This window comes from Carcharodon carcharias, chromosome 15 (genome assembly GCF_017639515.1).
Source record: "Carcharodon carcharias isolate sCarCar2 chromosome 15, sCarCar2.pri, whole genome shotgun sequence".
NCBI classification, from domain to species: Eukaryota; Metazoa; Chordata; class Chondrichthyes; order Lamniformes; family Lamnidae; genus Carcharodon; species Carcharodon carcharias.
The window spans coordinates 28780666-28803823 of record NC_054481.1 but is presented as its reverse complement, the minus strand read 5'-3'; the positions used below and the strand labels follow the sequence as shown (position 1 = coordinate 28803823).

Genomic DNA, 23158 nt, shown 5'->3' with positions numbered 1-23158 from the left:
TCAGAAGATTACCCATATGTGTTTAATATAGTCAGAACAGAAGAGATGGAGGCATAAAACCGGTGAGCTTACTTAGCCGGAGAATTGGAGGCGTGATGTCTGCACTGCTTGCAAAGTGGGGTCCAGAGGGATGCTTTGTTTTGGGAGTTAGAGTTAAATTATGAACAAGGAGCAGGAGTAGGCCATTCAGCCCTTCGAGCCTGCTCTTCCATTTAATAAAATCATGGCTGATCTGATAATAACCTGAAATCTGCATCCCACCTACCGCCGATAACCTATCACCTCTTTGCTTACCAAGAATCTATCCGCCTTGGCCTTAAAAATATTCAAAGACTCTGCTTCCACCACCTTTTCAAGAAAAGAGTTCCAAAGACTCATGGCCCTCAGTGAAAAAATTTCACCTCATCTGTTTTAAATGGGCAACCCCTTATTTTTAAAAAGACCCCTAGTTCTAGATTCTTCCACAGGAGGAAACATCCTCTTCATGTCCACTCTGTCAAGACCCCTCAGGATCTTATATGTTTCAATCAAGTTGCCTTGATAAAAGCATTCAGCTAACCCTGAAAGGCTATGTCATCATGGAGATGGGTGGAGCTTAAGAAGGTTCTCTGGTTTCAATTTATCTGCGTGTTTGCTGGGCGAGGGGGTTGGGTTGCAGCTTGGACCTCATGTGGTTTGCAGGTCACAGAGAAGCCCTGGCTGCCTTTTGGTACAGTTAGGGCTCAGGAGATGTTCTGCGGAGCTGAGAATGTGGCAGAAGGTGCCCAGTTCCATGCCAGGCAGTTAGGGCTCAGAGAAGCCTTGGGAGCCATTTATACCTTGGTACAGCCAGGAGACTGGAGTTTGGAGAAACCCAGGGGCAGTGCCAGCTTAGTAAAGCTAGCTATTTATGAAATAGCTGGAAGTGTGTTGGTATTTAGGGGTGGGAATGCAGCAATGTGAATATCGTGGAACACAGTCTCAGAAGAGATTGAACCATTGGGAGGTGAGCAGCTATGTGGACACGTTTATCAAAATCCATCTGGTTTAAATATTGCAATGAAGGCGGAGCAGCTTTTGAGGGAATTCAGAGGTTAGATCTTCCCAAGTCAAGAGTTGAAATTCCTCATGAGGGAGATAGAATTTTAACAAGATTTTGAGATTCTGAGTGGTTACTAGTGTCTGGGTGGGTTGCTGAGAAATCCTGGGATCTGTCTTGGTCGCATCTGCCATTCAATGTGCAGAGTGGTGTGTTCATCTACAGTTTGCCTGTTAATTCATATTTACCACTTTAATTCTGAATATCAGAGTATACATAAATATTGTAGATTTTTTACTTTGCTGTATTTGCACAGTAAAGTTTATTTTGTTTGCTTAAACACAGAATCGTGTGGTTTTACTGTCCTAGTGGGTAACTGGGATTTAAAACTTTGTCTACTTTAAGCAAAAAGCTACTGGTCCCTAATCGGATCATAATAAAATACATTTCCATCACCAATTAAGGTCCTTGGTCCACTTGTAAATAAGTACACCTATGACAGCTAATAGTTGCATTGTGTTGCATTATATTAGGAAAACTGTTTTACGTCAACTGTTCTTCAAGAAAGGGTGGGGAATGAGAAAGGAAGGGTGAATTCTGCCCTAAGGAAATTCTGTTTCTTGCATGAGTATTCTTCCATTGTGCTGCTTAGAACTACAATAATTTGAGTGTTTCAACTACAAGATAAAAGACAAAAACTTATCAGCAACATTATTTATCTGTATTTCACAGATTTTTCTCCACTTCCCATAAGTACTCATACAAACTATTTTGACAGTATTAATAGTTATATTCTGTGATATAATTTTCTGTTATTCTCACTACAGTTGCAATATTTAGATCCATCAACATTTCCATATCATAACACAGCATTAACACTCAAATTTAAAACTGGATTTAAAAAAGCATCACGCTTCTCAATTTTCTAATCCAACGAATCTGCAGAGGCAAACTAGACTTTGATTAAGTTGAAACAGTATCCACAGTTACCTGTTCTACAAGTACACAGTTCTAAACAGCATGGCTTGTAGAAAGCAGTATACGCTAGTATTTTATAAAATTACTCATGGGGTTTGGGCATTACTGGCAAGGCAAGGATTTATTGTCCATCCCTAATTCCCTGTAACAAGGTGGTGGTGAGCCTTCTTCTTGAACCACCTCGGTCCATGCGGTAAAGGTGCATTCACAGTGCGGTTAGATAGGGAATAACCAAACCAAACCTGAAGCAGTAATACAAACAAAGTACTGTACTAGAAATATTCAGCAGGTCAGGCAGCGCCCGTGGAGACAGAGACACAGAGTGAGTATCTCAGGTCGATGACCAGTGAACTGAAAAAGTTAGAACAGTTTTTTTAAAAAAAAAAGATCCTTACCAGCATCAGTAACCTGTACTCCACACATTTTTCACCACTTCCCATAAATATTCAGCTGCATTTAACCCAAACCATTTGGCAGTATAACCATCCACATTCTATGATGTAATTTTATGTCAAAATCACTTCAGTTCCATTATTACCACATCACTGAACAGCATAAGCAGTCAAAGGAAAAACTCACAAGCAACATTAACTATTATTTGATTAATGAATGGATTATGAACACTAATTTCTCAAAGCAATGGATACTTAAAATTCAAGCTCAATTAGTAGTACAGAACTTGAGTATTCCTGAAAAAAAAAGACATGTCTAAGCTTTTTGTCTTGCACTCATCATAAAACTTTGAAGGAATAACAATATAAGGGGAAAACAACAATTTATACTGTATGTGAAGAGTACGCTGATTGGTTGGCAAGTGGGCTCTTATTGGTAGAGGCATTGCTATGGAGAATGCACCAGTGATTGTGACTGACAGTTAACTGTTAAGCATTGTTTGAAATTTAAACCCGACGTGATTGCCCTGGAGAATGAGTCAGCGAATGGCCGTCACTTATTTTGCTTAGCTGAAACAGGCGCAATGTGTATACATGTTCTTTCTGTCTGCAAAGAACAAGGCCATGAGTATTAATATACGTGGCTTCCAGTACATGGAAATGTGCCACACTGTGAGCCCAGATGACAATCTTAAATTGGTCGTCATTGTAATTCTTAGGACATTGAGGATTATTTAGCAATTGTTGCCCAACTGTGGTTTCACATCTAATGTTGGACACTGTGTTATGAGTTTTGCAAGCATGGGCTGGTTGGATACAGTCTGTACCTTACCCGCTGTGAACAGTGGCTGGGACATGCTGTTTGATATGATCTGCCGGTCTTTGGGGGATGCGGCCTACAGACCTAACATCACACTGGCACTGGAATTCATATACCACATTACTCATTTGTATGACAAGCAGAACATCTTTTTGGCTTGACGGCAGCATCCTGTTAGTGGCGAATACCACTTGTGTTGCTAGTGCATAGTAGCAACATGAAACAGCTAGCTTCAACTGTTGCTCACATTTTTGAGATACCTTGCCCTTTCAGGGTAATCTGAGGTAGACTTGGCACTTTTCAGGGCCACAAGTGACAGCCTTAGGTCAATTCATGATGTTGCATGATATATAGTGCAAAATGATCTGATCAGGTTAGCCATTATCCTGCAGGGTGCCTTCGATGCACAAAATGCACATCATTCTTAATGAGAAGTCCAAATTCATATCCATTGGACTAGCTGCTCAACATGGCTGGACAGCCTTGCTCAAAAGTAAGCTAAAAAAGCGCTTGCTAGACTTGTGTAAGAGCAATCAGCTACCGCGTGATATATATGACAGGGTTCATTCTCACGGTTCGCTACGTCCGGGTAAGCATGGGCTGCCCAAGACACACAAAAATGATGTCCTTTTACTTTATCTTATCTAAGATCGGTTTTGCACACATGAATTGGCCAAATGGCTGGGCAGATTGTTAAACAGCTTTGACCAAGTTTTCCACATACATGGTGAAGGACTCTTACACGTTTGCCACGGTCATACAGGACTTGCTAGCCTATTCACCAATATTCCACTTAAGGAAGCCATAGATATTTGCAGCACAGTATCATTATGATCTAGATCCACCACAATTGCATGAATCAGTATTCACTGAACTATGAACTCGGCAACCATGTATGCCCAAATAGATGGTGTGGCCATGGGATCCAGGCCCAGCTCTTGCTAACATCTTGTTGGGTTCCATGAGAAATGTGCCTTTGTCGGAAGAACACCTAACCTCCTACCCCTCACACACTTCCGATATGTGGATGATACGTTTGCTATATTTAAATCTGCAGCTGCATGTAATAATTTCCTTACATTCCTTAATGGGTTCCATCCTGCACTCAAATTCACCTTTGAAATGGAGCAGTCATATGACCTCCCCTTCCTTGACGTACTAGTTAAGAAATCTGCCAAGGGGTTCTCTACCATGAACTAATGCAAGCCTACCTTCACTGGTCAATGTACACGTTGGGATTCTTATAGTCCAACATACAGTAAGATTAGCCTTATCAGCAACCTTTTAAATAGGGCCTGAGCCATTTGCTCATCATGCAAGCTTGATGCTGAAATAGGGCGTATCAAAGGCATCCTGCAGGATAATGGCTCTCCTGATCAGATCGTTTTATGCTATATATCATGCAAGCTCATGAATGGGCCTAAGGCTGTCACTTTCGGCCTGGAAAAGTGCCTCTACCTCAGTATACCCTAGAAGAGCAGGGTATCTCAAAGGTTTGAGCAACAGGTGGAGCTAGCCTTTTCACGCTGCTACTATGCAGTGCTACATGAGTGGTTTCTGTCACTGACAGGATGCTGCTGTCAGCCAAAGACATTCTGCCTATCACACAAACGAATAACATGGTATATGAATTTCAGTGCCAGTGTGATGCTCGGTATGTAGGTACACCCCAAAGACTGGCAGATTGTATCATACAGCATGCCCCGGCAGCTGGTTGCAACAAGCAAGGTACAGACCATACCCAACCAGCCCATGCTTACAAAACTCAAAACACAATGTCCAACATTAGATGTGATTCTGTGATTGGACAACACTTATTAAATAATCCTCAGTGTGCTAAGAATTATGCCGACAACCAATTTAAGATTGTCAGTCAGGCTCACAGTGTGGCGCACTTGCATGTCTTGGAAGCTACATATATTAATACTGGGCCTTGTTCTTTGTAGACATGAAGAACATACACAGATTGCGCCTGTTTCAGCGAAATAAATGACAATCATTCACTGATTCATTCCTCAGGACAATGCCTTGACCAATCAGGGTCAAGCTGCCTGGCTTAAATTTCAAACAATCTTTGACAGTTAACTGCAAGTCACCATCACTGGTGCACTATACAATGGCAATGCCTCTACCAATCAAGTCCACTTGCCAAGCAATCAGCACTCTCTACACATACAGTATAAATTGTTTTCCCCTTATATTAGTATTCTTGTGAAGTATCCTGATGAGTGCAAGACGAAAAGTTTAGACATCTTTTTTCAACAATACTCAATTATAATACTAGCAACCAGATAAAAAAATGCTGACTTGATATCTCATTTTAAGTTTGAAGCACACCTAGTGTGAAACCTTAATGTGCAACCAGAGAATTTAATTATTTTGTTTTGTCTAGTCTATTTTAAAAGGTTTGACATTTCCATGCCAAATGTCACATGCTAGTCAGGTGGTCAGTCAGCCAGTTTCTAACACACATTGTAGAACAATCAGCTTCTAAGAATGAGCAAGCTGGACTAAGGTAACTTACCTGCCAAATTTCCCTCCTTATTTAGAAGCATTAGGTCCCCATCATTCCATGATGAAGAACTAGCCAAAATCACAAAGTCACTACGTTCTGCACCTTTCTCTGTGACACAGCACATTGGAGCTATTCAATCACAAAACTGCAACATCAACAAATGTAATGCTTAACGTCAAATGCTGTGGTGAAAATCTGAGAATGTTAATAACAAATGAAACACTGAATCTTTTTGAGATTTTGATTCAGAATTATTCTTACAGTGCAACTCAAAGTCTTGTACAATAGCCTAACAGCAAGGCATTTGCAGTATTCAAAGTTGCAAAGACTGCTGTGGTTTTCAATGATGAAAACGAAAGTCCAAGCAAGTTATTTGAAAGATGTCTTACATTTATAAGAACACAAGGAAGAAATATGAGGCAACCATTTGCCCGATTCCCTCTGCAAACTAACAACAATTTCCTCACCATGGACTGTATTTAATCAAACTTCCTAAATGAAAACTACCGAAGGTCAAACAGTTTCCCCAACAGTCACCTTCTGCACAACAAATCACACAAAAGCAAATTAATTTAAACTCTCAACACACACTTAAAGCTGAGCTACTTTACTGCACAAATGCCTTGTCCTTAGTCCCAACAGGACATGAATCATTGTGCTATGGATGTGATCTGCATCCAACTTTAGAATATGCAGTCTCATTTGTTAGAGCTGGATCAGAACATAATTTTATTTAAAGGAGTTACATAAAGATAGAATTAGCTACTAGAAATAGTTGGTTATCTGGACCCCAGGACTAAACTATTGTCTTGAAATTCAGGAAGCCATCCAAGCAAAATAGATAACATGAAGATTCTATGGGTTTAATGGATCTGACAAAGCTTTTAAATCATGGATTTTTGAAGACCCCTCAAAATCTAAGCATGTTGCCCTTCTAATCCAATTTTATACATCTACCCTCTCTTGATAACACAAGGGCAGAGGTTTTCAGAGTATTCTCTGCCTGCGATGGTCCTCTAAGTGATTCACAGGCTAGCCCAAAATGCAAGTAACTGACACACAACATGGAGAGTGAGATTAGACTGAAGTTCTCCAGCTTGGAACTAGACATCATCTTGTTGTTGGAGACTGACATCAGACTGAAGTTCTCCAGCTTGGAACTAGAAGTCACCTTGTTGGTGTTTCATCAAAAGCAACGCCATTCTGATTAGTTTTTTTTTGCAATAGCACGCAAAAGTGGAGCAGGACCAGGAGGTGGTGCACAGGGTCTTTTGCCCTGCCTAAATGGTCTACAGGTGAAAAGGTTTGAGAACCACTTCTCCAGGGCATTATAGTCCAATCAGTAGACAGTGCTATATAAAAGGTGATCTAGAAATTCCACAAACCACAACTTCAAGAGATCAGATATTGGTGATGGAAATACAATTAGACACATGACATCAGACTGCTACTTTTAGGAATTGGTTTCTGGACAAAATGATCCCCAACACTAAACAGGGTGCAAGGGTTTGGCTTGGCTTCATATTGCATTGTAAGATGTTGTTAAATGTTGAGCTGTTGATTTAACCTTACAGCCAATTGCCTTATGTCAACAAAACTACTTGTAAGAAGGTAGGAAAAGAAAGTACCACCTCAAGAGCTCTAAACATTTAGTGGTGGGTTTCCCAATTCCTTGGCCACCTTCCATCTCATGAGATGATGGTTTGCGTCTTGTGGTCAACTCTGGTGTGGCTCAAGAGTGCCACTCTGGCAGGCAATCTCTGCCATATTTGCTGTAGAGGAAGACAGTGGACTGAGAATGTGGAGGATTCACTGGCCTCTGTTTTCTTTAGGCCCTCTTCTTGACCAGCTGGAGCTTTGTGTTTCTCCTTGCCTCCCCCAATGCCCTTCAAAACAGTCAGCCTCCAGAGGTCATGGCAATCAGCGACTATCTCCTACTTGACAATATTCACCATCTTTGTATCTTGCAGGTGTTTCTGTAGCAGAGGTATGGACATCCAGCAGGTCATAACCCAGTGGCCAGTTCACTGTCCAGAAAATCTTTGGATAAATGGCCGTCGTCCATCCAATGAACATGGGCAAGCTAGTGCAGACGTCATTGCCTTCACAATGAGTGCATGCTAACGGAATTAGCACACTCCAGGATCTCCAAGTTAGTGACCATGCCTTGCCAAGGGCTGTCGCGGATACATCTGAGACAGCGAAAGTGGAAATTGTTCATCCATTTCTCCTGCCTAGTATATACGGTCCAAGTTTCACTTTTGGAGTGGAGTGCACCAAGGGCACAGACTTGGTTGGCTTGCAGTTTTTTGCTCCTTTCTCAGCTTGACAGTTGCAGCTTTTGTAATACTCATGTTAATTTCAGCATCAAGTGACAGATTTCTGGTGATTGTGGAACCTAGATATGTGAAGCTAACAATAATAATCTCCAGCATCACATTGCTGATTGTTGGCGGTGCGGCAACATCCTGGACCATGACATTTGTCTTCCTGATGTCAATGGTCAAACCAAATTCTCTACATGCATGAGAGAATCTGTCCATTTGCTGCTGAAGGTGTTCCGCAGTATGGAGTGCCAGTGCAACATCATCGGCGTATAGCAACTCTCTGATGAGAACTTGTAGCCTTTTGTCTTGGATCTCAGGCAGAAAAGACTGAACAATTTTCCATCAGTTTTGGTGTGTAAGTAGACACCCTCTGTAGATGAACCGAAGGAATATGACAACAGCAAAGAGAGGAATATACCAAAGAGTGCCTGCGCCAGAACGCAAACCCATTTGACCCAACTGTGGACCTCAAAAGGTTCCGATGTTGCCCTGTCATAGCTGACCTTATCTATCATGCTTCATGAAACAGGAGATCACACCGGGCAGCTTTGGAAGCAGCCAATTTTCTTCTGCAGCTTAAATAGACTGCCACTGCTCACATGGTTGAATGCCTTGATGAGGTCGAAGGTGGCAACATATTGTGGCCTCCTTTGTTCACGGCATTTCTCTTGCAGCTACCATACTGAGATCATTAAATTGTGGATCTTCCAGTTCTGAACTGCATTTCAGGATAGATGCATTCCACGAAAGTTTGCAAGTTCCCCAATTACAATTCAAATATAGCAGAGCTGTCATTATTCCAAGCCATATAACAGCTTGCTTCCCAGGAAATGTACAATAGGGGATGGAGTTGGGGAAACTTAAATCTAATCAAGAATGAAAAGGCGAAGTTCCCCCTCTCTCCATTGCTCTTGGTTTGTATACAAAACGCTCATAATTCTACCCCGATTGGCATTCTTGCTCACTAATGATGAGAATAGCTCTTGTGAAAAATGGAAATGACACAGTGGTGCAAGGAACAGGGGGCTGCTCTTTTTAAGATTGCAGTTAAGGCACTTAAAAGGCTTGTAAGTAGCTAACACAATGTGTGAGAAAACTAATTTCTTAATGCTGCCAATTCCTCTAATGAGCAAAATTCACTCTGAGGAAAGAAATTCTATTTTTAGAAAAGTTACAATGCACAAATACATTCATGGATAATTGATCTGGAATAATGGACACCTATAAAGAATTTCAGTTTCTCAAAATAATTCTGGTTTCCTGCTTTAGTGAAAGCCATCAGAAATTTGCTTTTCCTCAAAAAGCTACTTTCTATCAATTGCAGTTTAGGTTATGTTGGTGTAGGCTTCCCATGCCCGACTGGGGCAGAGAGAGTGCCCTGAAGGTGCCCTATTACTTCAGCCTCTATAGAGGAGTCCATTCATTATGGGGGTAAAGACTTGTTGCTCAGGGATTGGCTGCAGTGACCTGAAACCTTCCAGAGAATCTGTTTCCTCGACACTTTCAACTATTACTAACAGGGCTCATGTCTGGCAACACACTTCAGGCCACCTCTTCAACAAGTACTCTGGGGTTCTAGCCTATTTAGGAATGCTGGACACTTCGGACTAAAGGTCCTGCAACATGAATGGCAACAAATACAGTGGGGGCAATTTCCCCTGATGGACTGCCAATGGACTGGAGCGGGGACACAAGGAAGTTGTGTCCCTAAGTTATTTCCATCTCTGCCCATCCCTGTTCCACCAAAATGAAATAACTGGCAGGATGGGCAAGGGATGCAGAAAATCTGCCTAACTCAATAGTTTAACCAAACTCCAAGTGACTGCTGGCACCACCTTCTGAAGCAGTGCTTTTCTAAATCTGTCACCAGAGAACAGCTGTATTTTTTCCTGGGATTGATGACAATGCAGAAAAACTTCGAATTTTGTTACAGTACTTTAAGAGGAGATTTTGGTTAGCTAATTGCTAATCAGGAATTAGCCTTGCAAATCTACCCCAAGCCACCCTCATTCCCTTTGAACTAACTTGAAATCAACTTCCAGACAACCTGGTTACGCCTTTCATCACTTCTCACCCAAATCAAGGTGGTGGCAAAGCTCACAAATCTCATTTTGGCCAAATTAGCAAACTCTAACACCATTCCTCTTCTGTCTATGTTCAAATGATATAGCATATGGAACAGTCCAGAGCTTTCTGGGGAGGGTGGGAGTAGTTGGGTCTGATTGACAGAATATGCCCGAGATAATTTTTCCTTCCCTCAGGATGTCAAGGCTGACATAAGAACATAAGAAATAGGAGTGGGTCATTTAGCTCCTCAAGCTTGCTTTGCCAGTCAATAAGACATAGCCTTCCAAATCTGTGACCCCTGCCACCTAGAAGGACAAGGGCAGACGCATGGGAATATCGTCACCTTCAAGTTCCCCTCCAAGCCATGCACCATCCTGACTTAGAACTATATTGCTGTTCCTTCACTGTCGCTAGGTCAAAATCTTGGAACTCCATTCCTAACAGCACTGTGGGTATACCTACACATGGACTGCAGGGCTTCAAGGCGGCAGCTCATCACTACCACCTTCTCAAGAGCAATTAAGGATGGGCAATAAAAGTGCTGGACTGGCCAGCAATGCCCACATCCCCTGACAGGATTTTTAAAAATCATGGCTGATATGACCGTGGTCTCAACTCCACTTTTCTGCCTTTTAAAAAAAAAAATTATTCTGTCACAAGATGTGGGTTTTGTGAGTTAGGCCAGCATTTATTGCCCATTCCCAATTGCCCTCTAGAAGGTAGTGATGACGTGCCTTCGTGAACCACTGCAGTCCATGTGGTGTGGATAAATCCACAGTTCTATTAGGGAGAGTGTTCCAGGATGTTGATCCAGTAATAGTGAAGGAATGGCAATACTGCTCCAAGTCAGGGTGGTGTGTGACTTGGAGGGGAACTTGAAGGTGGTGGTGTTCCCATGCATCTGCCACCCTGTCCTTCTAAGTGATAGAAGTCGCAGGTTTGGAAAGTGCTGTTGAAAGAGCCGAGGTGAGTTACTACAGTGCATCTTGTAGATAGTACTCACTGACACCACTGTGCATTGGTGGTAGAGGGAATGAATGTTGAAGGTGGTGAATAGGGTGCTAATCGGCTTCTTTGTCCTGTTGTTGGAGGTGCAGGCATCCAGGCAAGTGGAGAGTATTCCAACACACTCCTGACTTGTGCATTACAGATGGTGGACTGGCTTTGGGGAGTCAGGAGATGAGTTACTCGTCATAGAATTCCTAGCTTTTGACCTGCTCTCTTAACCATAGCATTTATATGGCTGATCCAGTTCAGTTTCTGGTCAGTGGCAACCACTAAGATGCTGATAGTGGGGGATTTAGTAATGGTAATGCCATTGAGTGTCAAAGGGAGATGAAAAGACTGTCTCTTGTTGCAGATCACCATTGCCTGGCATTTGTATGAAGTGAATATCACTTGCCGCTCCTCAGCCCAAGCCTGAGCATTGTCCAGGTCTTGCTGCATATGGACACAGGCTGCTTCAGTACTTGAGTCGCGAATGGTGCTGAACTTTGGGCAATCATGAGTAAACATCCCCAATTCTGAGGTTATGATGGAGGGAATGTCATTGATGAAGCAGCTGAAGAAAGTTGAGCCTAGGACAGGACTAGGGGAAATCTTGCAGGATATCCTAGAGCTGAGATAATTGTCCTCCAACAACCACAACCATTTTCTTTTGTGCTAGGTATGAACCCAACCAGTGGAGTATCCCACAATTCCCACCCACTCCAGTTTTACTCGGTTCCATAATGTCATACTCAGTCAAAAATTGCCTTGACGTCAAGGGCAGTTACTCTCACCTCTGCAGTTCAGCTCTGTAACCCATGTTTAGATCAAGGCTGTAATGAGGTCAGGAGTGGAATGGTCCTGGCAGAACCCAACTGAGTATCAGGGAACAGGTTATTGCTGAGTAAGTGCCGCTTGACAGCACTGTCGACAACACCTTCCATCATTTTGCTGATGATCAAGAGTAGACTGATGGGGCGATAACTGCCTGAGTTGGATTTGTCCTACTTTTTATGGACAGGATATATCTGGACAATCTTCCACATTGCCAGGTAGATGCCAGATGTACTGGAATAGCTTGGTTAGGGGCTCGGCTAGTTCTGGAGCACAAGACTTCAGTACTATTGCCAGATTGTCATCAGGCCCCATAGCCTTTGCAGTTTGCAAAGGCGTCAGCCATTTCTTGATATACCATACAGTGAATCGATTGGCTAAAGACTGGCATCAGTGATGCTGGAGATCTCAGGAAGAGGCTGAGATGGACCATCCACTCGGCACTTCTGGCTGAAGGTGGTTGGGAATACTTCAGCCTTGCCTTTTGCATTGATGTGCTGGACTCCCCCATCATTGAGGATGGGAAAATTTATGGGGCCTCCACCTCCAGTTAGTTGTTTCATTGTTCACCACCATTCATGACTGGACGTGGCAGGGCTGCAGAAGTTAATTTGATCCATTAGTTGTGGGATCGCTTAGTTCAGTGTATCGCATGGTGCTTTTGCTGTTTTTTTATGCAAGTAGCCCTGTGTTGTAGCTTCACCAGGTTGACACCTCAAGTTAGGTATGCTTGGTGCTGCTCATAGAATCACAGAGGTCGACAGCACAGAGAAAGGTCCTTTGGCCCATTGGGTCTGCGCCGGTCAAACAAGTACCTAACTATTCTAATCCCATTTTCCAGCACTAGGCCCATAGCCTTGCATGCCATGGCATTGCGAGTGCACATCCAAATATTTCTTAAATGTTATGAGGGTTTCTGCCTCTACCACCCTTTCAGGCAGTGAGTTCCAGATTCCCACCACCCTCAGTGAAAAAATTCTTCCTCACATCCTCTCTAAACCTCCTGCCCCTTACTTTAAATCAATGCCCCCTGGTTACTGATCCTTCCACCAAGGGGAAAGTTCCTACCTGTCTACCCTATCTATACCCCTCATAATTTTATGCACCTCAATCATGTTCCCCCTCAATCTCCTCTGTTCCAAGGAAAATAGCCCCTGTCTATCCAATCTCTCCTCATAACTAAAACTCTCCAGCCAAGGCAACATCCTGGTAAATCTCTGCACTCTCTCTGGTGCAATTAAATCCTTCCTAGAATGCGGATTCCAGAACTGCACACAATACTTTAGCTGTGGCCTAACCAGTGTTTTATACAGTTCCAGCATAACTTCCCTGTTCTTATATTCTATGCCTCAGCTAATAAAGGCAAGTACTCCATATGCCTTCTTAACCACCTCATCTACCTGTCCTGTTACCTTAAGGGACCAGTGGACATGCACACCAAGGTCCCTCTGATCCTCGGTATTTTTCAGGGTCCTACCATTCATCGTGTATTCCCGTGCCTTGTTTGTCCTGCCCAAGTGCATCACCTTACACTTATCCAGATTAAATTCCATTTGCCACTGATCAGCCCATCTGACCAGCCCGTCTATATCCTCCTGTAATCTAAGGCTATCCTCGTCACTATTTACCACCTCACCAATTTTCATGTCATCTGAGAACTTACTGATCAACCGTCCCACGTTCAAGTCGAAATTGTTTATATATACCACAAACAGCAAGGGACCCAACGCTGATCCCTGTGGAACCCCACTGGACACAGGCATCCAGTCACAAAAACACCCCTTGACCATCATCCTCTGCTTCCTGCCACTCAGCCAATTCCAGATCCAATTTGCCAAATTGCCTTGGATCCATGGGATCTTACCTTCGTTATCAGTCTCTCATGCTCCTAGCATGTCCTCCTGCACTCTTCATTGAACCAGGGTTGATCCCCAGGCTTAATGGTAATGGCAGAGTGGGGAATATGCCAGACCGTGAAGTTACGATTGTAGCTAACTACAATTCTGCTGCTGCTGAGGGTCCAGAGCACCTCGTAGATGCCTAGTTTTGAGTTGCTGGATGTGTTTGAAATCTATTCCATTTAACACAGTGGTTGTACCACACATGATGGAAAGTATCCTCGATGTGAAATGAGGACTTTGTCTCCACAAGGACTGTGTGGTGGTCCTTCCTTCCAATACTATCAAAGACAGATGCATTTGCGACAAGTAGATTGGCGAGGACTATGTCAATAAGGTTTTTCCCTCTTGTTGGTCCCCTCACCACCTGCTGCAGGTCTGGACTAGCAGCTACACCCTTTAGGACTTGGCAAGCTTGGTCTATATAAAAATCTATATAAATTATTGGAAAAAACAAAAGGGAGGGGGAAGAAACGGAAAGGGGTTGGGGATGGAGGACAGAGTTCAAGATCTAAAGTTAGATTTATATAGATTTTTCTTTTCCCACCTATTTCCATTATTTTTAAATCTACACCTTTTATGCCCTTTTAGTCTTATTTCACCCCACGCCCACTAGAGCTCTCTGTATCTTGCGTGTCCTGCCATCCATTCTTAATTAGCACATTCTTTTAGATAATATCACCACCTTCAACACCTCTTTGTTCTTTTGTCTGTGACATCTTTTGATTATCTGCTCCTATCACTGCTTGCTTGTCCCTACAACTGCCCCCCACCCCACTTCTCTCCCCCCACCTTAAACCAGCTTATATTTCACCCCTCTCCTATTTTTACTTAGTTCTGTTGAAGGGTCATGAGGACTCAAAACGTGTTCTTCTCCGCCGATGCTGCCAGACCTGCTGAGTTTTTCCAGGTATTTCTGTTTTTGTTTTGGATTTCCAGCGTCCGCAGTTTTTTGTTTTCATCTCTGTTATTGTCAGTATTGTTTCTAAATAACCCATTAATCATGTGGATTTTATATTGGGGAATGATATAGTAGGTACTTTAGTTTTTCCACAATCTGAGATGGTATGCCACAGTTCAGGAATAGTTTCTGTGATCAAAAACTCTTCGCCTATTTGAGATCAGGCTGAGCAAGGGAGTGACAAGTCAAAATACCGATGTATCCATGCTAGCAGTGGACAGTACAGAGGTAAGCAAACCAACCAGAATTTCCAAACCAAAGTTCTTCACAGAGAGGAGTGAGACCTCAAAGTGATCCTGAAGGTTTAGTAACACCTAAAACACAATACAACTGCAGAAATCCAGGCAGTTGCTCAGAGTTCAAAAGACCATTTAAAAACCCAAAGTGATTGGAATAATGTGGTTGTGAATTGCATGGAAGAATCAAAGAGTCAGAAAAATAAATCAAAGTCCAAAACGAAGCTGTCGACTTTGTTTGAATGGAAAGGAATTTTTAAAAATTATTTCACAGGACGTGGGTGTCACTGGCTAGGCCAACATTTCTTGCCCATCCCTAGTTCACAGAATCACAGAATTTTAATGGCACAGAAGGAGGCCATTCAGCCTATCGTGTCTGCACTGGCTCTCCAAATGAGCACTATGACTGACTGCCATTGCTCTGTCTTTTCCCCATAAACCTGCACATTGTTTCTACTCATACTTATCTAAAGCTTTCTTGAATGCCTTGATTGAAGCTGCCTCCACCACGCTTCCAGGCAGTGCATTCCGGACCCGAAACACTCGTTGTGTGAAGAAGTTTTTCTCATGTCACATTTGCTTATTTTGCAAATCACTTTAAACCTGTGCCCTCTTGTTCTTGATACTTTTACGAGCAGGAACAGCTTCTCCCTATCTACTCTGTCCAGCCTCCTCATGATTTTGAACATCTCTATCAAATATCCTCTTAGCCTTCTTCCTTCCAAGGAGAACAGTCCTAACCTCTCCAATCTATCCTCACAACTGATGTTTCGCATCCCTAGAACCATTCTTGTAAACTTCTGCTGCATTCTTTCCAATGTGTTTAAATCCTTCCTATGTGGCCCCCCAGAACTGTACACAATATTCCAGCTGAGATCTAATGAATGTCTTATATAAATTCAGCATAACCTCCCTGCTCTTGTACTCTATGCCCCTATTAATAGAGTCCAGGATACTATATGCTTTATTAACTTCTCTCTCCACCTGTCCTGCCATCTTCAATGATTTATGTACATACACACCCAAGTCTTTCTGCTTCTGCACCCCCTTCAAAATTTCGCCCCATATCTTACATTGTCTGTCCATGTTCTTCCTACCAAAATGCATCACCTCACACTTTTCTACATTGAACTTCATCTGCCACCTATCTGCACACTCCAGCAACTTGTCTATGTCCTCCTGAAGTTCCAAACCGTCCTCCTCGCAGTTCACAATACTCCCAAGCTTCGTATCATCCGCAAACTTTGAAACTGTCCCCTGCACACCAAGATCTAGATCATTAATATATCAAGAAAAGCAAGGGTCCCAATACCAACCTCTGGGAAACTCCACTACAAACCTTCTTCCAGCCTAAAAATATCCATTGGCCATTACTCTCTGCTTCCTATTTTTCAGCCAATTTACTATCCACGTTGCTACTGTCTTTTTTATTCCATGAGCAATAACTTTTTTCACAGGTCTGTTGTGTGGCACCGTGTCAAATGCCTTTTCAAAGACCATGTACACCACATCAACAGCATTACCCTCATCGACCTTTTCTGTTACCTCTTCAAAAAACTCCAGCAAGTTAGTTAAACACGATTTCCTCTTTAGAAATCCATGCTGGCTCTTCCTTATCAATCCATATTTTTCCATGTGGCTACTAATTCTATCCCAAATAATTGTTTCTAGAATCTTGCCCAACGCTGAAATTAAACTGACTGGTCTGTAATTGCTTGTTTGAACAAGGGTATAATGTTTGTAATTCTCCAGTCCTCTGGTACCATCCCCGAGTCCAGGGAAGACTGAAAGATTATGTCTAGTGCCCCTGCAATTTCTACTCTCACTTCCTTCAATATTCTTGGATGCACCTCATCCGGTCCCAGTGCCTTGTCAACTTTAATTATCGACAGTTTATTCAACACTTCTACCTTGTCAATTTTGAACCCTTCTAGTAAGAGTTTCTTTGTCTGTCACCATGGCCTGGGTAGCATCTAACTCCTTGATAAAGGCAGATACAAAGTATTCATTTAATACCTCAGCTATGGCCCTTTGGTCCATGTGTAAGTTCCCTTTTAGGTTCCTAATCAGCCCTACTCCTCCTTTTACCACCCTTTTACTATTTGTATGTCTATAGAAGACTTTGGGATTCCCCTTTATGTTGACTGCCAGTCATTTCTCATAATCCCTCTTCGCATCTCTAATAAGCTTTCTTGAGATGCCCTCAAGAAGGTGGTGGTGAGCTGCCGCCTTGAACTGCTGCAGCGCATGTGTTGTAGAGACACCCACAGTGCTGTTCAGAAAGGAGTTCCAGGATTTTGACTCAGCGACAGTAGTGACAATGAAAGGATGGCAATATAGTTCCAAGTCAGGATGGTGTGTGGCTTGGAGCGGGACCTGCAAGTGGTGTTCCCATGCATCTGTACACCCTTGTCCTTCTAGGTGGTAGAGGTCATGGGTTTGGATGGTGCTACTGAAAGAGTTTTGGTGAGTTGCTACAGTGCATCTTGTAGATGGTGCACACTGCTGCCACTGTGCATCGGTGGTCCAGGGAGTGAATGTTTAAAGTGGTGGATGGGGTGCCAGTCAAGTGGGCTGTTTTGTCCTGGGTGGTGTCAAGCTTCTTGAGTGCTGTTGGAGCTGCACTCCTTCAGGCAAGTGGAGAGTATTCGATCACACTCCTGACTTGTGCCTTATACATGGTTGACTGGCTTTGGGGAGTCAGGAGGTGAGCTACTCTCTGCAGAATTCCCAGTCTCTGATCTGATCTTGTGGCCATACTATTTATATGGCTGGCCCAGCTCAGTTTCTGGTCAATGGCAACCCCTAGGATATTGATAGTGGGGGATTCAGCAATGGTGATACCACTGAATGTCATGGGGAGATGGTTAGATTCTGTCTTGGAGATGGCCATTGCCTGGTACTTGCGTGGCGTGAATGTTGCTTTCCAAGCTGGTTTCAAATGAGATACTAGAAATGGCTTGGTCCTGGACCATGTGCAGGGGTTGTATTATCATTACTAAACTGGTAAATTTAGAAATATTGAAGTTAAAATATATAGAATCAAAGAGAAAGACCAATAGAAACAGTAAAACTGCAGTTTTAGAAACCTATGTCACTATTCTTCACGCCAAAGTACACATTCTTTCCCTTCATGACCCTGTTTATACAATGTTTAAAGTTATTTAAAAAACCTTAGTATGAAAACATAATGAACCTTATAAAACTGACTAGATTCCCAACCTATACCAAGTACTTTAGATTCCCAACCTATACCAAGTACTAATTACTCTATGGATTGTAAGGCAGCTGGAAAAGCCCTGCCAGAAAGCCTAGCCAGGATGCCATGCTGAAAATGTAACAGTAATAGAGTACGACATAAGCACTATAACTGTCAGTGCTTCCCACGAAGTGTTATTTCTGAAGTGTTTATTATATGATAGCTCAATACAAGGAGGCGTGATGAATTTTAATGACACAAATTAAATTAGTGTGCGCCAGCTTTCAATATAAATGGTGTTAGGAGTGAAGACAGATGAAATATGCTACTGGTCTACAATGCTTCAATTTCCACAGATTTATCCTGGCAATTGCTGGTGTATTTGAAACCCAACTGACCCTTAACATGGAAAAAGTGAATTGGTGATAGCAAATATTAACTTACGTATCATTTTGAATAGTTACACTGTCACAAAGACTAGCTGCATAGAACAAGTAACTACTTCAGTGTGGCACACAGGTAATAACTTTGCATTTCAATCTTTTTCACAGCAACATAAATATGAACTTGCAAAGGCTTTTACATTTTTATCATCCCCAGCCACTACAATGAAATAATAAATACAATTCACTATATATTAATCATGGCCTGAACCCACTTTGTCATTAGTAACAATTTTGAGCTAGTATTTATAGCCGTCACCAGAAGATTCTCTTTCCTCCAAGCAATTAATTATGAATTCAGAACATTGTTGAAATAAATCCATCTCATTACATTTCAAACAGGCCTCGAGTTCAGATATTTTTTGATGGTTTATTGTTGATTTGGAGTGCATGTCCACAGGTCCTTGAAGGTTGCAGGACAGGTGTATAAAGTGGTAAAGAAAGCATATGGAATGCTTCCCTTTATTGGACGAGGGATTGAATACAAAAGCAGGGATGAATTGATGGAATTGTATAAAACGCTGGTTGGGCCACAGCTGGAATCGTGTAGACAGTTCTGGTCACCACATTACAGAAGGACATAATTGCTCTGGAAAGAGTGCAGAGGAGATCTACAAGAATGTTGACAGGGCTGAAAAACTGCAGCTATGAGAAAAGATTGGATAGGCTAGGGTTATTTTCCTTAGAACAGAGGAGGCTAAGGGTTGACCTAATTGAGGTGTACAAAATTATGAGGGGCCTAGATAGGGTAAACAGGAAAGACTTGTTTCCCTTAGCTGAGGGGTCAATTACCAGGGGCATAGATTTAAGGTGAGTGGTAGAAGGATTAGAGAGGACATGAGGAAAATCTTTTTCACTCAGAGGATGGTGGGCATCTGGAATTCACTGCCTTAGTTGGCCATTGAGGCTGAAACACTCAACTCATTTAAAAAGGTACCTGGATCTGCATCTGAAGTGCTGTAACTTGTAGGGCTGTGGATCAGGTGTTGAAAAGTGGGATTAAAATGAGCGGCTAGTTTCTTTTTTCTCTTTCTGGCCAGCACAGACACAATGGGCTGAATGGCCTCTTTCTATACAATAACTTTTCTATGATTCTATGGTCCCCACAGTTACTCAGTTGGGAGCCATCAACAACAGCTGGTGATTATGTGGGCAAAAAGACATTTTTTCAGGAAGCCTTTCCATGCCTTGGGAAAACAGGAACCAAGTCTGCTCCCCAATAAACACAATCGTTTTCCTGCTAAGTCTAATAGGCTCAAGTAAATGCATGTCTAGAATTCATGGTATCCTTATACAACTACATTTTTAATAAACATGTTTCATAAGGTATATATTACTTTCACATATAAGATTTCTACCAAAGTTTTGATGCTAAACCAAATTACATAACAACTTTATCTCGGTTCCCGAGTCACAAATAGATCTACAGGCACATTTAATTTAAGTAATTTTTTATTTTGACTTTTTCATGGAATGTGATCATTGTTGGCAAGGCTAACATTTGCTGCCTAACCCTAGTAACTCTCGAGAATGCCAAGCTTCTGATGTTTTTTCATAAATACAAGCATTTTTCCATATATTTCTTTTCATTTTTTCCTCTCTCTTACAAATTTCTTTCCCAGAAGGCATTGGTGCCATGGGCACAAGCAACCTTCCGATGGTTCACCCAAGTGGCTATTGCTTATGCGTGAACACAATCCTGTTGGCACAAGTTGTCCATTTTGCTATCCAGAATGCTCTGTTAAGAAGTGCAATTGGATGAACTAACTCAGCACAGGCAGCGAACAGAACATAGCTCTTCTAGTCTACATGTCTCAGCACCACACTGGATATTGCGTTTACCAAACTGGCTATACTGAAGCTTTTCTACTTGCTTTAAATTAAATTTTATGGTAGTTACTTTAATACTCCAAAGCATGATGCTAAGGGCCAATTCGAGGATTAATGTTGGAATTTCATGTACAGCAAACTCCAGATCTTGGATAAGTTATCTGATGAGGTATCATCCCTGGTGTCCAACAGATAGAGGAAAGAAACTTAAATGGATCCTTGAAAAAATATTTCACACCTTATGTGATTACAAACTGCTATCAGCTGCTTTCCATTGAAAATGCAGTGGATGTAACAGAAGGAAATTGAAATTTTCTATCACACATCTAACTTTTTTCATAGCTGAACAAAAGGCTGGTTGTCTACCCAAATTCTTTTGGGCAATTTTGTTTTCTTTTGAAGGGTCCAAAAATAAAATTGAAGAATGGACCCGAAATATTTTCGGAAGCACATGGGTAAGGTGGAATGACTTGTGTCCAATCAGTCTGCACAGAAAAGCAAACAAAAGAGAAAAGCATCATGGTAAATTTACAGCATTCAACATGAAAGCTAACAAAAAGCCTGAGAACTTCCACATCAGCAAACGTTTGGCATAAGAAACACTGTCCAATGGTAAAGGTTAGTCGTAATAGGCTCAGCATTTAAACTATACTTGTATATAAACTAAAACCAGTCTCACCAACAGGATCATTTTAATAAAATCAACTTGCTAAGAATCGGAACCGTCCTTTGCTTTTTCTTTGCTTAGTCAGTGATTTATTTTAGATGCAGGTGCAGAGGAGATGGGAAGGAGTATGACTTGGATTGACCCCAAGTCGGTTGCTCTATTGATTCAATTCCTATTTTTTTCATTTCCAAACAAATATATATGAAGAAGTCTGAGTTAATTATACAATCAGTAAATGATAATTTAACATTATCTTACATTGCCAAAACAAATACATCTTCCAAATCTGAATACCGCCTATGTTAGAAGCCCTTTGTGACTAATTGATTACTGTCTGATTAAACTATTGCCCGGGTTAGTTCTTCAGGGTGGTTTAATTTTAAGACTTGAATTAAGAGACCACTTGAAATCAGTTCAAAATGCAAAAGTCCTGATAAGAAGTCTCCCTTTAAACTTGTAATATAATAGAAATAAACTTCAGCGTTTAAATTTTCAAAACGTTAAAGCAATCCCATCACATTTCACCCTGAAAAAAAATTCCAAATAATTTTCTTCCTATGCCTGCGCCAGTATAGCTGGATACAAATACTAAGTTCCTAAACATAGAATACTCTCTCTGGACCAATTAACAATGGATGTCCCAAATAGTAGCCCCCTTTCCATTCATACTTTCCTCAAGCTAAGTGAAACTCCCACTGGAAAAATCAAGTTGCATTTGAAATATATAACTACTCCTTCATACTTAGATTTCCAAAATTGCATTGTTATCATTATTCATTCTTCAGGCAATTCTGAGATAGGAATAGGGCAATTAGCACCAATGGTTCATAATACAGGTAAAAGAACTTCATAAATTTCACCCAGGAATGCCATTGAGCCAATGGCCTGCATCTCCACATCAGAACATGCAAACAGAAGTTTCAATAAACTAGGTTAGTGATTTGTCCAACATTACGACTGTGACTGCACTTCAAAAGTACTTAATTGGCTGTAAAGTGCTTTGGGATGTCCTGAGGTCATGAAAAGGTGTTATTTAAATGCAAGACTTTCTTAAGCAAAGTTGAAACCACTACAGTTATGTACAGCAATAATTTGCAAAATCCAATTATAGTATATTTTAGATTAGAATGATTAAGGTTTGAATCAAGAGGCTGCCTGAAATCAGTTTCAGAATAAATCGTTACACAATATTTAAATATCCTGCTATACAGGAGGTTATGATTTCCTCAAGTCTGAGGTTTGCTAACATTTGAAATACAAAGGCAAAAAAATTGGTGGGGTTTAAAAAAAGAAACAATCAATTCAGTGGAACGCATCTTCACCATTCTCTCTGTGGGCCATGAGCACAAAAACTCAAATCTGAGTTATATTGACTTCTCTTAAGTATGTCATCTTTTAAATTAACGATACTCAAGAAAGGAAAGTGCACTGATTTCTGCGGATCAAGGAACCGCCACTGACATACAAGCAGAAAAAGAACTGATCTCCCGCTATGATAAACTACCATCCCCTTGCCCCCTAACCCCACTTGACCTAAAGACAACACTTGGTTTCAACTCCCCATGTCTAACTTCACGGGAGATCAACCAAACAAGATCTTCTGAGCAATTTCAAGAACCTAAATTAATTGCAGGCCACTAATTACATGCTTTGCATGTCACCAAACTCATCAACCTTTCAATTAGATCACAGTCTTTAAATCTTTCCCAGCTATTGTTGATGCATAACATCTTACCCTACCAATAAGAATCTAGCTTGGAAGTCACTCACTAATATCTATTATTCAATTAAGTGTTTATTATAAAAAGAAAAGCAAAGATTCTATCATAACACAGGCCCTTTATGCTGCAATCCCGCTATGTGTTTGCATAGAGAGACAAGTAGTTGGTCAAAAGCCAGATGTCTGGCTATACATCTTCAGGCAAAATAATCCCGGCAAAAAAGTTTCATCCCGATGAGGGTTTATTGCACTTAAACAAACCATTG

At 41.6% G+C, this 23158-nt stretch overlaps 1 protein-coding gene across 5 annotated transcripts in view; it reads right to left on the bottom strand.

Annotated features, from left to right (window-relative positions):
• LOC121288695 (CREB-binding protein-like) overlaps positions 1–23158 on the bottom strand; it is a 162456-nt gene that overhangs the window by 123824 nt on the left and 15474 nt on the right. The window lies entirely within an intron of this gene.